This window comes from Eptesicus fuscus, chromosome 8, assembly GCF_027574615.1.
Source record: "Eptesicus fuscus isolate TK198812 chromosome 8, DD_ASM_mEF_20220401, whole genome shotgun sequence".
Classification (NCBI taxonomy): domain Eukaryota; kingdom Metazoa; phylum Chordata; class Mammalia; order Chiroptera; family Vespertilionidae; genus Eptesicus; species Eptesicus fuscus.
The window spans coordinates 67,541,676-67,556,670 of NC_072480.1; positions in this window are offsets into that span (position 1 = coordinate 67,541,676).

Here is a 14,995-nt window from a genome sequence, read left to right on the forward strand (position 1 = left end):
AAAAATTAAAACCCCAAATATTATTACAATTTTATACAATCAATATTTATATTATTTTTCCACATATTTACCATTTGATTTTTTATTGATCTTTATTTTTTTTAATGTTATGCTTCATTCTAAGATCTCATTCTTAGTACATGATTTTTTTTGGTATATATTTTAATGTCATCTATTGGGAATGTATTTTCTCAGTTTTATTTGTAAATACGTATTTATAGCCTTCATTTTTGACAAATATTTTCAAAAGTAGGCATTTACATTTTCCTGAAATTTCAAGTAAATTATTCTATTTTTCTTCTGGATTACTCCATACCCCTTTGTTTTCTTCTGAAAAAACTCAGGTTTAGCATGATTTTTCCTCCTTTGAAGATAGCCTTTTTTGTTCCTGCTTCTTTAATATTTTTATTTATCTTTGCTCTTTAAATATTTGCAATGAAATGTCCGTGTAGTTTTCTTTATATTTACTCTGCTTGAGATTTGTTGGGTTTCTTGAATCCATGAGTTGAAATCTTTCATAAATGTTGTAAAATTTTCATTCATTATCTCTTTAAGTATTGCTTCTGCCTCTTTTCTTCGTCTTTGACTCCAGTTACCATTTTTTAAACCATTGTTTCTAAGATTCTTTTCTGAATTTTATATCCTTTTATCCATCAGCCTTTGACCTACAATTCAGTTTATCAATCCACCATTTAGCTGATTCTATTGAACCCCCTATATTGAGTGTTTAGTTTCAGTTCCTGTACTTTCAGTAATAGAAGTATACATTGATCTCTTTTCAAATACTTTAGCTCTTGGTGAACATGTTCATTTTCCCTTTTATGTTATTGAATATATTAATCACAGTTATTTTAAAGTTTATGTCTGATAACTCCAATAGCCGGACAACCTGTTGGTTGTATTTTTTTTTTTTTTTTAAAGTGTAACATTTATAAAGACTCTCCAGTTTGAATGTGCTTTTGTACATTTTCTAACAGAGAAAGCAACACCAGAATGTCTGGTGTGGAACTAGGGACATCCAGCAGGACCCAGGGTGTGTGGCATAGATTCGGGTGTCAGTCATGAACATCGGGTGTCTGATGTGGACTGTAGGGCATCCAGTGTAAATCGCGGCATCCGGCATGGAGCGGGGGTGTCCGATGTGGACCAGCCATCTGGTGTATCTCCAAGGAGCCCATTGTAGACTGGGTGTGGTTCTCTTGGTTCTCTGTCTTGATTAATAATGTTTTATTATTGGTATAAATCATGTATTTAAAACTTGTCAAAGTTCTGGATGATGTTATCCTATTTCATGCATGATTTCCTTTAGCTTCTGGTAGGCAGGCAATAGTAGGAAATAATTGTTTTAATGACATCATGGATGATCTGTTTTAAGGCTGGTTTTCAATATTTTTAAGATCTGCTCTATTTCCTGTTAGCTTTTAATTATAAGGTATAATATTTTAGTTGAAACACTGGGATGTTTTCCAGAGCTCCTCCACCTTTGCCTTAAACCCCAGTATTTGTTTCCTCACTGCCTGGAAACAGATAATTCTCAGATTTTTAGCCTGACAGCAGGGAGTTTCTGCACTCCAGGATCTTAGCCTCTCATATCCTGGCTACCCTTACAACTTGCTCATGCTATCAAATGAAAAATTTAAAAAAATTCTGTGCAGTTTTTCAGTTTTTAGAAGGAGGATCCATCTTCTATTAACATTAGACCTTGGAGATAGAGCTTGTGCTTACTATTTAAATATATGTATATAGGAGGGTCTAGAATTAATTAGTATAAACTTTCCTCCTTAATATATTTGTACTCTTCTGCTACTTTCTACAATTTATTGAAATAATATAGCATTTGGTTTTAAAATATTACCTTTCTTTTTCACTATTATACTCCCTCCCCCCTCAGGTTTTTATTTTTAAGTTTCTTAAAGCTTCAAGACATATTTAGATGTTGACACATATATTCTTCCTTACATTGCTCATAATATTTTCTTATTTACATTACTGGAGGCTCAGTGCACAAAATTCTTGTACAGGTAGGGTCCCTAGGCCTGGCCAGTGATCAGGGCTGATCTGTTTTTAAAGAATATTTAGTACATTCAGAAGGTTACGTCATCTTCACCACTCTATTTTCAGAATATTTCCATCTCTCCAAAACAAACCTGCTATACCCATTGGCAGTCACTTCCTGTTCCTCTCTTCCTCCAGCCCCTGGAAACTACCAATGTACTTTCTATCCCTATAGATTTGCCTATACTGTGCATGCCATGTGATGGAAACATATGCTATGTGGATGTTTGTGTCTCGCTTCTTTTACTTAGCATAATGTTTTCAAGGCTCATCTATGATATAACAATATGTCAGTACTTCATACTTTTTGGTGCCTAAATAATATTCCATTATATGGGTTTACTATATTTTGTTTATCCATTCATTATTTGATGGACATTTGGGTTGTTTAAATTTTTAATTATTATAAAAATACTACTATACATTTTTATGTATAAATTTAGTGTAGAGATATGTTATCAGTACTTAGAAGTAGAATAGCTCTATGTCTCAGTGTCTTCTGGTACACAAATACGTTTTATTTTTATGAAGTTCAATTTATCTATTTTTCCTCTCTTTGCTTGTACTTTTGCTGTCATATATAAGAAATCATTGATGAATCTAAAGTCATGGATATTTACCCCCATTTTTTTTCTAAGAATTTGGCTCTTAAATTTAGATCTTTTATCTATTTGGGGTTAATTTTGGTTATAGTGTGAGGCAGGAGTCCAATTTCACTCTTTGGCCTGTGGCTAACTAGTTGTCTAAGCATCATATGATAAAAGACAATTCTTCCATTGTTTTGGCACCCTTATTGAAAACTCAATTGATCATAAATATCAGAATTTATTTCTGAAATCTAAATTTTATTTCATTTATTTTATGCCAGCACCACATTTTAAAAAAATAATTATGCACTTTATTTTTATTTACTATACCAACATTTTCAGGAGACTTTACATTCAGTTTTATAATTCATTTTACAAGCAAATTCTAATATACAATATTTACTTTCAACTGTTTTTTAAAAAATCAATGGGGAAAAACCCCTGCAGATATTAAAGATTGGTATGTTTTTGTTTTTAGTTAGTAATGACTTAGAGACTTTAAATTCTTTAGGTCAGTGTTTTTTGTTATGGCAATGCTTTACCAAGAAGAAAATAGATAGCTTTTCCTCAACAGTTAAAACATATAATGTATCTTTAATTAATAGCATAGTTGTAGATAACACCACATATTTTTATGTTAAGTTTTAAAATCAGGGAGTATGAGTCCTCTAACTTTATACTTTTTTTCCAAGATTTTTTTTTAGCTGTTCTAGATTCCTTGACCTTGAATTTTCATATGAATTTTAGAACCAGCTTGGCAATGTATGAAAAAACATAGAGGCAGCTGTTATTTTGATAGAAATTACATTGAATCTGCAGTCAATTTGGGGACTGTTACTATTTTAACATGAATAAGTATTTCAATCCATGAGCCTGGGATGTATTTCCATTTAGTTTTGTTGAATTTACTCCAACATATTTAAAAGCTATTGTAAATAGAATTGTATTTTTAATTTCATCTCCAGCTTTTTTATTGTTATTGTGTATAATGTTATTGATTTTTGTTCATTGATTTTGCATCCTATAGCACTGCTGAACTTGTTTAGTAAGTCCAATAGTATTTTTGTGGATTCACTAGGATTTTCTATAAACAAGGTCATATCATTTGCAAATATAGTTTTATTTATTTTATTTCAATCTGGATGCCTCTTATTTTTTTTTCTTATCTAATTGCCCTGGCTAATTGGGACATTTTAAAGGAAATTTTCTTTTTTCTTTAGAGTACTGGCAATTTACCTGCAGCAGTTTAAATGTGGAGTGTGTATATGTGTGTTCACCTGTGTCTGTGTGTTAAAATCAAGCTTCTTTCACTCAGTGTGTCCTTGGACCTAGCAAGGCTTGAGCATTTCATTAGCTCTCAAAGATTTTCTGCTTCTTTCTATCATGGGGTATTACATCTCTCTGTTTTTATTCTCTTCTTATATTTCTTTATTTAAAAAAATATTTTGCATCTCTTTACCATCTACGATCCTGCTTCTACTTCAGTGTTTAATCATGAACTCTGTCTGAATTGCTATTCATCTATTAATTTCTTATTTTGTCAGTTGTAGTTTATATTACCGGTAGCACTGAGTTTGTTCTTTCCACTGTTTTCAGTGGTTTTTATGGCCTTTGATCTTTGTCTGAGGATATTAATTATAATCATGTTGAAGTTTTCTTCTGTTCTTTACGTTATAATTTTTAGATCTGTTATGTAGATTTTTTCAATGTTTTGTTTTCTTGTTTTGATCACATTTTAAAGAGAGTCTGTTTTAAACAAAATTAATAACTGCAAGTGTATTTTCTCAGACTAAATGATAATTACATTTGCCTGACAGTCAAAGCTGCTTTGGATTACAGACGATTCTTTCTTGTGATTACTCAGGGGATTTGTAGGGCTTGTGACCAAGTGGAGTTTTTTCTCAGTTTGTTTTCTAGAGAAGGTGGTTTCCACCGCTGCAGATTGTAGTCAGGTCCCTCACGCATGGAATTCAGCATTTTACTTAGAGAAAAGTTACAGTCATTGGTACAGAGAGGGATGGTATTGGCTTGTTGGTCTCACCCTTCAATTAACTACCATTTCATTGCTGATTACCCACTCCTTGTAGCTTCATTATCTTGATTTGGGATTATTCCAAGATCTTGCTCAGAAAAGCCTTTTTTTGGACAACATTTCTGTTTCCTCCAAGGAGTATGTAGATTCTTCAATTACTCATGTCCCATTGTCAATCTGTTCCCATTTGCTTTACGCCTTTCAAAAACTACTTACATTTGTGGGATGCTGGTAGAATAATCCTTGTTTACCCCAACACACTCATGAATTTTCCTTTGTGTTTATTTGTAAACATTTTTTTTTCTGTCATGATAGAGTTTTTAGCTGGGGAAGCAGAAAGCAGTATTTTCCAGTCAGCCATCTTGAAGGAGGTGGTGATGTCATTCCTTTTTAAGGGAACTTTTTCTCCGTCTGCCACAAAGGCACAGCTGTATGGAAACACTAACCTTGCAGGTTTGTAATTTATTTCTAATTTAAAAATCATTTTTTACATTACAAAATAAAGGTTTATTTGCAGATGACATTGAAATATTCTCAGCAGAAAGCCCTGAATCATAATATTGCAGTCTGTCGAGTTTCATGAACCTGAAGAAACAAGTGCCTCGTTAAATTTTTCCAATACACAAGCTCAATGGTGAAGACTTTTTTCAGTGCCTGTCTTCATTTACTGATTTTATATTCAGAAAAGATATTTTAAAAATGTATATTATAATTCCAATTATATTTTCTGCCATAACTAATCACAATTTAAAAATATTGTTTATACGAGAGAACAAAATTGTGTTGCACTTAGAGCTGCCAAATAGTAACCAAAAACAGAAGTCAAATTGAAAAAGGAAATATAGCAGCTTTAAGGTGCCAACCTACATTAAATCTTTATGAAACATCTTTCTTCCCAGAGATATAGTCTTAGTCATCATCCTTCCCATTGGCATCAAATGAAGTAGTCTGAGGAACCATCCCCACCATTCACAGTCAATGTGAAGTCCTGTTTTCCTCACTTCTTTTCAGGGTCACCCTCTTCTAGTACATTGGGAAGAAGGAAGTTCGCCTCACCTGCCCTCCTGAGTTAGTATATGCAATAGTGTTGTTTTCCCCCAATGTGACCTTAATGTATGCTGTAGACTCTTATGGCCACTACTCTTTTCAGCATCATTTCACGCCTGCTCCTAGAACCCTTGCTATAAAGTGCATGAATGCTAGGCTATATTAACACAGCAACATTTTACTGAAGATAAGAGAACCGGGGAGACTACCACATAAGAAAAATAACAAGAATTTGATCTTTGCTAGAACTGAATGGAAAAAAAATATTTCATTTTTTTAGTTTATTTATTTATTTTTGTCTTCTTTCATGGCACAGTCTAGTTTTTAATCTTTCTTTCTTGTCTAAATGTTCAAGATGTCTCCTACCATCTCTCTTTTTTTTTTCTCTTCAACTACTAATAGTAGATACTACATCAAAAAACTGAATTCTCATTCCTTTATGTCATAATTTTAAAACATTTTCACAAATTGTTTGACATTTCTCCCTCTGGGAGATAAGAGTATGTGACCCCTCGCTTGAACCTCCCTAGGACTTTAACACTGTTTCAAAGACTAAGAAAGTGGCCAAAGCAACGCTACTGAACTTCAGCAAAGGCCATGAATTGTTCTTTCATTACCTCTTGGGACATTGGATGTGGGAGCTTTCAGCTGTATATAACTGGTCTGTCATGAAGCCACCTGTGGAAGGACCCATGGGGAGACTACTCACTCATCAACATATATGAGCATACAGACATACAAACATGCTTCTAGAGATGATGTCACAGAGCCCCAGATGTCCCACCTCTAAGCTGTTTGAGTTTTCCTAGCTCAGGCTCCAGGGATGTGAGTGAAGGAGGCTTTGAGTTGACCCCAGCCCAGCTACCATTTGACTCCAACTGCTTGAGAGACTTGTAGGGAGAGCTAACTGTCTTGCTGAGCTCAGTCAACCACACATTTGTAAACAAAATACATAATTCTTAATTTTTCAGTCATTTTTTTGAGTGATTTGTTATGTTGCAATAGATAAGTGGAACACTTTATTATGCAAACACATACAATTATTTGAGACTGCTTATAGATCATACAAACGTCTTTTTCTGTCATCGTGTCACAAAAGATTTGGTAGAAGAATGTCTTTATTAGCCTTGGATTAACTTGGATGCTGAATCAGGAGCACTGGTCTCCTGTGTGCGTTGATTTTAGTTTTTACTATTATCACATAGGTTGAGTCATATCTGAGGATAACTCTGGCTGCACTTTTAAACTCAAGTGAAAAACACTTTCCTCTCTTAAATTACAGGATAGGAAAATATGGGAACAAGTAAAATAGTGACTTGTGGTTGAGTATTTGAAAAAAAATCTTAGGGGACCTCATTGCATTGCTCACTTTTGTAAATGTCAATTGGGTGGCTCTTGCTTTGGTGAAGTGGACCTAGACATTACTGAACCCATCTGAACCCATGAGAGCTTTTTCAACCTGTAAGGTCATTTTATCATCTGTGTCCTTGAACTTTACCTGTCATTACAAGCATCCTCCTCTCAGTACTAAAAAATAGCAGTGTAGTTAACCGAGGAGGAAAATCAATGCCTCTTCACTCCAGGGGTTTCGATCAGTGACTCTTCTTATGATATCCCAATTCTTAGTCCCATCCCCTTCCCTTTTAGAAAAAGAAAAACAAAAACATAGAAATAAAAATGGAAATTCTCAGCTGAGCTATCTCTTATCTCCTCTTAAGAACTTGTCCATTCTAATTCTCTCTTTGCTTTGCTTAATACTAAATAATGTTTCTTCTACTAAGAGCTTTTTTTCTTCATTTTTGCTCCATTACTGTTTTCATGTTCATGACTTTGAGAAACAACATTTGCACAGGATTGCCTTATAAAAATAAACTCTCTTTTATTCTTGAAGTTGTCATAGATTCTTAATTTCTACAAATCCTACCCCACAGCACTGCAATGACATACTTTCAAGGAATTGGTGAGTAGGATTCTTATCCTGACCCAAATGCCTCTTCAACAATGAAAATAATAAAGTGAATTAATGAAGACTGACCTTGTAAAATTATCATAGTAGATGTTCTCCTTTGCAAATAAATTGCTTACACAATCCTAAATCTTTTATATAATAATCCAGGGAATCCCCCTTTTGTTTTCATACTTACATAACTCTTATGCATTTAAGCTGTAGGGTGTGCATCAATATCCCAGATGCCTCAATTTTTTTTCTGTCTCCTTCTTGCATAGAAGCTGCCACTGGCAATGTATAGGTTCACAGTCACATGTGCTATCTTTTGATGAAAGGCAGGAGTGAGTCACAAGACATGTGTCTAGGCTTTGTGGTGTTTGTTCTCAACTGTCTTCTAAAAATGTTAGCCTGGCTAGTGCCGATATCAGTTAAGCTTGGGACTTGGAAATTCAAATTCAAAGTCTAAGTATCTGTTTGGGTGAAGTTTCCACATTTCCCCCGTGATTATTATGTTGTTTCATCAGGAAAGAATAAGAAGCAACCCCTGATGCTTGTTATGTCAGAGAGAGAGAGAGAGAGAGAGAGAGAGAGAGAGAGAGAGAATTTTATGGAATTGTTTTATGCAATTGGAGTTGGCAGTTGTTCAATTTGTATGGTAAGCTGACAGTCTAGAAAGTTGGGAAAGAGTTGATATTGCAGTCTTGAGTCAAAATTCCTCAGGGAAGCAGACTGGAAACTCAGGCAGGGCTTCTCTGTTGCAGTCTTGAGAAGAATTCCTCCTCCATCTGATAACCTCAGACTTTTTCTTAAGGCCTTCAACTGATTGGATGAGGTCACCAACCTTATGGAGGGCGATCTGCTTTACTCAAAGTGTAGTGATCTAAATGCTAATCACATCTAAAAACTACCTTTACAGCAACATCTAAACTGGTGTTTCAACAAACTCCTGGGCACCATAGTCTAAGCCAAATTGACACATAAAATTAACCATCACTCTATGCTTTATATAGAGCTATGTTCAAACCACCCTATCATAGGCTTTCTTGAATTTCATATTAAATTTTAAAATCCCTCTATTAAATCTCCTACCTAAAGTTTAACTTATTTATTTTTATGTTTTTGTTATTTTTATATTTTTCTAAAGTTTAATTTTTAAATCCACTTGTCCTCGCACTATCTCAAGTAGAAATAGATAATAATTAAACACCTTATCTAATTCCTATTAAATTAATATGCTTCATATAAGCAACTTTTAAAATAATCCTCTAGAAGATAAAATTCCAGCCTGGTCTTGGGTTCCTGACTCAGTTCCTAAACCTATTCCTGTGGTAGCTACCACATTATACTGCTTAAATTATAATTATATAACTAATTTATCTATTTTTAACTAGTTATAATTAGTTTTTAACTTAAAAATTGTCACTCAATTACTTATTTTCCTCTATACTATCTTGCTTTGTGTTAGGTGTTTATATCTATACTGGAGGCCCGGTGCACGAATTTGTGCATGGGTGGGGTCCAGCCACCAGCACTGATGGGAGCCAATCAGGGCCAGGCTGGTGGGGGTGCAGGGGCTGCGGGAGGTTGGCCAGCGGGCCCCGCCCCTGATTGGGGTGGGGGGCTAATTGGGAGTGGGGGGAAGGGCCGTGGGCAGTTGTGGGGACTGATCGGGACCCCTATCAGGCTAGTTGGCCGCCACACTGCATGTCAGAGCGACTGGTTGTTCCAGTTGTTCCAGTCCTTCCATCGTTCCAGTCGCTTGGCTTTTATATAGATAGATAATACTATGCAAAAGTGATTGTCAACATTTGTTGTTTAAATCTGGGTTGTACCTATAATTATTTGCTTAGGATACAAAAAAATAACAACACAGTAATTTTCTTAACCAATACTCAGAAAAAGAAATTTTTCAAAATCATGCAGCAATCTCTTCCTGTTATGTAGATTTTTAAGTATAAAATATGGCCAATACAAGTATAACTAATAAGTATACAACTAGCACTTTACTACTTATGAGATTATGTATATATACATATGTCATATATACATATGTATGAAATGTATATTTTGAGATTCATTTCCCTACAATCAACTCATTCTTTAAAAAAAAGGATGCACGTATAAACTATAGTCACATACTAATAATTTTCTTATGCATTACTATCTAGAAACTTTATTTCAGATATAACTATATTATATAAGCCCAGCAATACCATGAACATGAATATTCATGACATGACTATGAGGTCACATCATATTGGTGATACCCAATGTCTGGGATATTACTAGGAGAGTGGGCTAGCGGATGTGAATGTTTCGTACATTGATAATTGTACTTAGTAACATTGCTTACTTTTTCCTTATAAAGTCATAATTAAACACCTTATTTGCAACAGTGGACTAATAGGATACTGATTAATTATCCTAAAATATTTGTTCGTTTCTGCATTATGTCACTTATTTCTAAGTGCCTAAATTGTCCCAGTCTATACTTGGTGTTGGGAACCCTTGCTGAACTGAGAGAGCCTGATATCATAAAACTTACATTCAAACAAATAGATGCAAAGTTACAAGTGCTGTAAATGCTGGGAGAGAAAAGCATGCAGAAAAGACTCTAACACATTCTGACATTAGGGGACTGAGTGTTGTTTGCTTTACCTTATTTTTAAAATGTTACCTGCTGGTACAGTGAAACAACAATTTTCTTTTTCAGCATTGTATTGACAAAGGTTCAGTCAAATATCTTGGCATTCCTCCCTTGACTGACATGGCAAAGATTTCATTTTCATGCCAGGAGAATAGAGCAGAGCAGAGACAGACAACAGGCGGGAAAGGCTTTTCACCACTTATCCAGGTGGGAGCACCTGAACTGCAATTATTGATAAGAGAGTCAGAGTTGCTCCATGGTGTGCTGTTCCCTTGTGGGAAGCGCAGATTTGGTTCTCAGTAATCAGCTCTGGAGCCTGTCTTTGGACCCAGCAACGGGGTCATCTGTGCCTTGGTTTGCTTCAAGGGAGGAGGGACCACAGGGCCTTTTTGAGGACCTTAGTAGTGTGGAGAGTGTCCGGTGTGCCCTGCTGCTCTGAGTTTGGACCAACTCCTTTTGTTTAAAAAATTTTAATATAATATATGAAACACAACGCAGCATATGAACATGCATATTATTTGCAAAGATTAATAATAGATTATATGCTTTTCATCTGTCTACCAACATACCCACCAAAACAGTTATTTTCAACCTTTTCTTTTCATGGAACACATAAACTAATTACTAAAATTCTGCAGCACACCAAACAAATATATTTTTTGCCGGTCTAATGAAAAAACAGGTATAATTTTGACTCATTCACACGAGATGGCTATTGTGTTGACTGTTGTCATTTCTTAATTTGACAATCTAAGGGAAAAGAGGTCTGTGCCCCTGACTCTGAAGAGCCGGGTATTGCCTGTTTTAAAAGTTGTCATGGCAAACCAATTGAAACTAGCTGCTCTAAAGCAACACATAATGTTGGATCTACCTAAGCTTTCATTTCTGATCACATCTTTCTGCCTTTTCCCAAAGGTAACCACTTCTTCCTCCTTCTTTTTTAAATCCTTACCGGAGGATATTCCCCCCCCCCCAACCCCCTGCCCTGACTCATTGATTTTTAGAGAGTGGAAGGGAGGGGGAGAGACAAAGAGAGAAATATGGATGAGAGAGACACATTGATTGGTTGCCTCCGCATGCATCCTAACTAGAGCCTGGGATTGAGTTTGTAACCTTCCTAGGTACATGCCTTTGACTGGAATTGAACCGATGATCAGACCACAGGTTCTAACTGAGTGAAACCGGCTAGGCACTACATTGTGTTTTTAGTCATTTCTTGCTTAAGTTGTTTATCACTACATAGGATTCCCCCCAAAATCTTGCTTTGCACTCTGCTTTTGTGTGAGTCTCCTGCAGATTGCTTCATTCTCTGAAAACTTGTCACAATGCCACTCTCAGGGAACTTTCAGAAAACAGAGGCCGAGTCTTAAACGAGGGGGCAGCATGGTTTAGAAAAGAGAAATTGTGAGAGCCAGATCAACATTCTACATGAACATAGAATATAGAATAGTGTAAAAGTTGACAAAACAAATATAAGGGACAAGAGAGCATGAACTTTAGTATTTCAGATTTGGCCAATAAGACAATAAGACAGAATAGTTATGGTGGAAACTGGTAAAGGCTCCAGAACAAGGCAGCCTGGGTTTGAATCTCAGCTTTTTCAATTAGGAGCTGATGGCCTGAGAATTCAATTGCCCTTTCTAAACCTCCGCTTCCTTAGTGCCAAATGGGTTGAGAATGACTCTCTTGCAGGTTGTGAAGGCCTTGCACCTAGTAAGTCTTCAATAAATGTTCGTTTCTTTCCTCTGTACAATACCTAGTTAAGTACAAATTCCAACCATTGCCTCTCTCTTTTCCCATCTTTTTTCCTTGAATATTATGATTTTTGTCTTGAATTTGTCATGCTTGACTATTTGCACTGACAGACCCCAGTATTGTTATTTTATCCATTTCCTTTTTTTGTGTTGAGCAAACTTTCACCCTGAATCTTGAGTTTTTAGGTTACCCTGTGACCTTGCATCTTAGCTTAGTCTTTTTGGCATTTTTGCTGTTTCTCAAAAATTTTCAGTTTTCTCTTACGTCATAATTAACTGACAACAACAATAGAGTCTATATATTTCAGTGAAAGGCAGACTAGCACAGAATCAGGAAGGACAAAAGGGTCAACATCAGATGACTCTCCTAGGACCAAGGGCTGGCAAGGGACCTGATCCTAAATTGGTCACTCACCACAGTCTCTGGGCTGCTGTGAACTTGACCTATGGAAACTCTTGGGCTGCATCTCATTGTGTTGTCTTTTATAGCAAACTTGGATTTGGATCTCTGCTTTCTGCACCTCTCTTACACAGATTTGCATGCAGTGAGCTGATATGCTGGCCTGGTGGGTGACTGAACAATGTGGGTATTTGAGATTCAGAGGAGGATGCAAATCTGACACAAAGAATGATTATCATTTCCTGCAACAAGAGCTGCATTAGCAAGAAAGAGGCGATAACATGGTGACGTGTCAGAAAAATGTTGGCAAGAACCTTGGAGAATAAAGTTCTCCTTAATATGTTTTCTTGTATGTAGTTGCACCTGTATCAGCAAATTCTTTTTTAAAAAAAATCGGTAGATGACACATTTTGTAGGTCAAATGTCAATATTGAGCAGAATGTTAGAAAGTGCAATACTCTTCCAGGACACATGCTATTGATTTATTTTATTGAGCTTCTACAGGTCTATTGGGGCCATGCCTTGGTGGTTGTTTTCTTTTTTATATCTGAAAGCACAATTAAAATCCATTTATAATATCTGCTCAAATAAAACATCTGCAGATAACAGCCACAGAGTTTCCCACTTCCAGCCAGCTTTTGATAAGGAACATATAATTTTGTATGTGCACATGTGCAACTTGTCTCACTTAGCCACCTGGGAGATAGTTGAAAATGAGTTGCCAAGTATAGGGCGTAGGAGGGAGGGTGGTGGGCTTTCAAGTAAAGGTCAGATGAAGTTGTTTTGGAAGCCTTAGAGATTTTTAACCTTTGTAAGACAGAGGTTCCTTCCTGTAGGTGGCCCAGGGCTTATTGAAGATTATAGGACCCTGAAGGAAGTCACACTCACATAAACTTGCTTTGTTTATTCAAGGAGTGTGTTGCTTTGAGAATAAGTGCACCATAGATTGCAAAAACCTGGACATGCAGGAACCTAGAAAATGAAATATTCAAATCAGCAATTAATTTATGGCCACATTCAAGTTGCTTGTATATGATGTAAGAAGTTTATATATCACACTTGCCTCATGAATGTGCTTCATGTGATGTGATGTAATGCATTCATTCTTCTTCTTCTGGGCCCCAATCTATGCGTTACCTTCATGACAATTCTACACTACATTAATGAATGTCCTTGAATATGTAATTGGTAAACAAAGTTCATAGGAAGTTAAGAAGTTTGGGAAAATATGAACTGAATCAATAAAGGAGAAAGTAAAAATTAGTATCTGCAAAAGGGCTTGGCAAGGATGGAGCATTTATTTCTTTTAAAAGCACTGACAAATGACGAAGTAGGTGATCGATGATCAAGCATTGATGCAATTTTTCTTTTTTATTCTCTATTGATGTTGGTGCAAGAGACACAGCTTAAGACCAGAAGTCAGACAAACTAAGTTCTAGTATTAGCCCTTCCTCTCTTAAATGTCTTGCTTTCCTTAATTTTCTCTCCTGTCATATGAAAATTGAAATACATAATTTAATATTTTCATTATAAAAAGAATATGTTAAACATTAATGAAAAGTTACATATCTCCAGGCTGGGGAATGACACGAACATGAAATACATTTTTCTCTGTCAATTGTCTTGCTGATTAATTAGATGGTGGGCCCATGTCCAAATCATGAATCAAAGCCTTGGCTCTTACAGGCCCAGGGAGTGAGAGAGAAAACAGTGGCTCAGGTCATTTCCCAGGGCTTCATAAACATAAACCTGTCCAATATGTTCACAATTTGATTTCTGGCTGTAAAGTTCAAATACTAGACTATCTGGTAGAAAAAACAGTCCCTAGAAGTTGTCAGAAGGAGGGAAAAAAAAAAAAACCCTCTTAATGGTTTCCAGCTTCCAATTTATTTCCATATGCAAATTGAGGTAAATCTTTTCTAAAGGTTAGAAAGGTGGTGAATTGTAATAGGACGTTTAAAATATGACTAATGATACTAATATATTTAACAGTTGACATCATCTTTTTTATGAGGTTTTGGAGTTCTATTTTATATTTTTTAATTCTTAGAATATAAAACTTATAACCTTAGGGTTGCCTTTCACTCTTACCCATTCTCTTATGTATCATGTCATGTTTCAAATCCCATGACTTATTTACTTCTCTTTTGCCCTTTCCTCTTCAGTCTATTGTCTCCTACTTAAAGCCTTTCTCATCTCAGGCTCAAACAGCATGTCACATTATTTTATCAGGACCATCTGGTCTTAGGTGACAAGTGATTTTAACATTTAAATGGAGGAATTACCTTCTGAAAGCTGCTTTTTAAAAATGAATTTCAAGGGAGTTTACTATGTTGCTTGACTTAGTCATTGACTAAATAGGATTTAAATTTTATTCACCTTCAATTACTATACTTATGAATTGACACAGTTAAATTGGAATTTCCCTTCCTTGCCTGGACTCAGTATTGAATGGTGAGCCAGTTATTATGATACATTGAACTTGAGGCAGATGCAGCTTTGTCACCATTTGCACATTAATTTTT